Here is a 3,991-nt window from a genome sequence, read left to right as displayed (position 1 = left end):
GGGTTTTAATTTGAATTTTCGGCCCATGAGAAGTTGCTCCCAGGAGGCTGCCCTGCCCTTGTGGAGGGCAGGGCAGAAAATTGGTGCAAGGTGCGGATGATTGGTGCGGCGTGGTGCAAGCTGGTGCGGCCTTGGTGCGGTTGGTGCGGCCTTGGTGCATGAAATGCTGCCCTGCCCGCGCCAAGGGCAGGGCAGGAAAAGTTGGTGCGCCAGAATCAGAAGTTGGTGCGCTAGAATCAAAATTTGGTGCGCCAGAAATTTCCTTGGTGCATAGGATGCTGCCCTGCCCTCGCGGAGGGCAGGGCAGGAAATTTTGGTGCTGCCAGGATTGAGCTTGGTGCGCCAGATGCTGCCAGGAACGTGCCATGGTGCGCCAGATGCTGCCAGGAACGTGCCATGGTGCGCCACATTTGCTTCTTGGTGCGCTATACACAAAATGCTGCCCTGCCCTTGCGGAGGGCAGGGCAGTGTTTCCACTTTGCTGTCCCGTGTTCGAAACACGGCTGGGACACACCTTCAATTAATTTCCTTGGTTTCTTGGCACGGCACTCAACCTTAGTTCTTTGCTTCTTCCTTGGTCCGTGTTCGAGTCTTGTGGCATGCATGGGTGACATTTTTCCTTTGAATTCTTTCCTTGGTGAGCCCGATACTGCCCTTGTGGAGGGCAGGGCAAGGTTCTCTTCCTCTTGGTCCCAAGGCACATTTTGTGCTCTGCCCTTGGAGTGGGCAGGGCAGGGTTGCCTTCTCTTCTTGGTTCCCTTATGTTGCCCTCCTAGAGGGCAGTCTGCCCTTGTTGAGGGCAATGTTGCCTCCCCCTTTTGCATGCGGCACACTTCCTTGGGCTTTGACCACACTTTCCTTTCCTTGGGCTACACTTCTTAGGCCACGCTTTTCCTTTTCTTTTCTTTTCTTCACCTACAATAAACCAAAATAACCACTCCAAGTATCACTAAATTCAAGAGGCTTATAAATCAATTAAAATTCAATTAAAATTAGCTCAAACCTCATGGATTAACATTAATTTCATGGTGGTTGCTTGATTTAAAGAAGTTATGCATTTTCACTCCAAATCACTTACTTAGGATACAAGAAAGTGCATAAATGCTAACAAAACAAGTGAAATTAGCTTGAAAAATGGGTATATGATGACTTGTCATCAGAGGGGTATTTATAGTGGAGGGAGAGGGGTTAATTTTCGGCCATATTGGGTGGGTTGGGTGGGAAAAAGGGATTTTGAATTTTGAAGGTAGGTGGGTTTATGGGGAAAAGTGGTTATGGGGAAGAGAGTTTGAATGTGAAGAAGATGAGAGAATGTGAGTTGAGGTAGGTGGGGATCTTGTGGGGTCCACAGATCCTGAGGTGTCAAGGATTTACATCCCTGCACCAATTAGGCATGTAAAACGTCTTGCATACAATTCTGGCGTTTAAACGCCGAAGTGATGCTTATGTTGCGCGTTCAACGCCCAATTACAGCATGCTGGCGTTGAACGCCAGTTCCATGCTTGTTTCTGGCGTTCAGCGCCAGCTCTCCTCAGGGTATATTCCTGGCGTTCAAATGCCAGGATGCTGCTTGTTTCTGGCGTTCAACACCAGATCCATGCTCTGTTCTGGCGTTGAACGCCAGCCAGATGCTCCTTACTGGCGTTTGAACGCCAGTAAGTCCTTCCTCCAGGGTGTGATTTTTCTTCTGCTATTTTTGATTCTGTTTTTAATTTTAGTATTTTTTTGTGACTCCACATGATCATGAACCTAATAAAACATAAAAGAACAATAAAAAAATAAAATTAGATAAATAAAAATTGGGTTGCCTCCCAATAAGCGCTTCTTTAATGTCAATAGCTTGACAGTGGCCTCTCATGGAGCGACACAGGTGATCAGGTCAATGTTGTAGACTCCCAACACCAAACTTAGAGTTTGGATGTGGGGATTCAACACCAAACTTAGAGTTTGGCTATGGCCCAAACTTAGAGTTTGATTGTGGGGGCTTTGTTTGACTTTGTACTGAGAGAAGCTTTTCATGCCTGCTCTCCATTGTTAACTTGAGCCTTAAATACAAGGTAGTCCCCATTCAATTGAAGGACTAATTCTCCTCTGTTAACATCTATCACAGCTCCTGTTGTGGCTAGGAAAGGTCTTCCAAGGATGATGCATTCATCCTCCTCCTTCCTAGTGTCTAAGATTATGAAATCAGCAGGGATGTAAAGGCCTTCAACCTTTACTAACACGTCCTCTACCAATCCATACGCCTGCCTTACTAACTTATCTGCCATTTGTAATGAAAATATGGCAGCCTGTACCTCAATGATCCCCAGCTTCTCCATTACAGAGAGTGGCATAAGATTTATGCTTGACCCCAGGTCACACAGAGCCTTTTCAAAGGTCATGGTGCCTATGGTACAGGGTATTAAGAATTTGCCAGGATCTTATCTCTTTTGAGGTAAGGTTTGCTGAACCCATGTATCTAATTCACTGATGAGCAAGGGAGGTTCACCTTCCCAAATCTCATTACCATATAACTTGGCATTCAGCTTCATGATAGCTCTTAGATATTAAGCAACTTGCTCTCCAGTAACATCTTCATCTTCTTCAAAGGAAGAGTAGTCTTCAGAGCTCATGAATGGCAGAAGGAGGTTTAATGGAATCTCTATGGTCTCTATATGAGCCTCAGATTCCTTTGGGTCCTCAATAGGGAACTCCTTCTTGGTTAGGAGACGTCCCATGAGGTCTTCCTTATTGGGATTCACGTCTTTCCCTTCCTCCTTGCATTCGGCCATATTGACTATATCAATGGCCTTGCACTCTCTCTTTGGATTCTCTTCTGTATTGCTTGGGAAAGTACTAGGAGGAGTTTCAGTGACTTTCTTACTCAGCTGGCCCACTTGTGCCTCCAAATTTCTAATGGAGGACCTTGTTTCACTTATGAAGCTTAAAGTGGCCTTAGACAGATCAGAGACTATATTTGCTAAGTTAGAGGTGCTCTGCTCAGAATTCTCTATCTGTTGCTAAGAAGAAGATGGAAAAGGCTTGCCATTGCTAAACTTGTTTCTTCCACCATTATTAAAAGCCTTATTGAGGCTTTTATTGATCCTTCCATGAGAAATTTGGATGATTTTTCCATGATGAATTATAGGTGTTTCCATAAGGTTCACCCATATAAATTACCTCTGCTATTGCAGGGTTCTCAGGATCATAAGCTTCTTCTTCAGAAGATGCCTCTTTAGTACTGTTGGATGCATTTTGCCATCCATTCAGACTTTGAGAAATCATGTTGACTTGCTGAGTCAACATTTTGTTCTGAGCCAAAATGGCATTTAGAACATCAATTTCAAGAACTCCCTTCCTTTGAGGCATCCCATAATTCAAGAAATTCCTCTCAGAAGTGTACATGAACTTGTTATTTGCAACCATATCAATAAGTTCTTGAGCCTCTACAGGTGTTTTCTTTAGGTGAATGGATCCACCTGCAGAATGGTCCAGTGACATCTTAGAGAACTCAGATAGACCATAATAGAATATATCTATCATGGTCTATTCTGAAAACATATCAGAAAGACATCTTTTGGTCATCTGCTTGTATCTTTCCCAAGCTTCATAGAGGGATTCACCATCTTTTTGTTTGAAGGTCTGAACATCCACTCTAAGCTTGCTCAACTTTTGAGGAGGAAAGAATTTAGCCAAGAAGGCTGTGACCAGCTTATCCCAGGAGTCCAGGCTATCTTTAGGTTGAGAGTCCAACCATGCTCTAGCTTTGTCTCTTACATCAAAAGGGAAAAGCATGAGCCTGTAGATTTCAGGATCTACTCCATTAGTCTTAACAGTCTCACAGATCTGCAAGAACTCAGTTAAGAACTGGTAGGGATCTTCTGATGGAAGTCCATGAAACTTGCAGTTCTGTTGTATTAGAGCAACTAATTGAGGTTTCAGCTCAAAATTGTTTACTCCAATGGCAGGAATTGAGATGCTTCTTCCATCAAACTTAGACGTAGGTGCA

General features: G+C 44.1%; 1 non-coding gene across 1 annotated transcript; it reads left to right on the top strand.

Moving 5' to 3' along the window:
• The first annotated feature begins 3,538 nt into the window (after positions 1–3,538).
• LOC127747390 (small nucleolar RNA R71) lies at positions 3,539–3,645 on the top strand. Its single transcript, XR_008009189.1, has one exon. It is a non-coding gene; the product is annotated as a small nucleolar RNA R71 (small nucleolar RNA).
• The last annotated feature ends 346 nt before the right edge of the window (positions 3,646–3,991 follow it).

The sequence above is a fragment of the Arachis duranensis genome, chromosome 4 (genome assembly GCF_000817695.3).
Source record: "Arachis duranensis cultivar V14167 chromosome 4, aradu.V14167.gnm2.J7QH, whole genome shotgun sequence".
Lineage (NCBI taxonomy): Eukaryota > Viridiplantae > Streptophyta > Magnoliopsida > Fabales > Fabaceae > Arachis > Arachis duranensis.
This window is presented reverse-complemented; position numbering and strand designations above follow the sequence as displayed.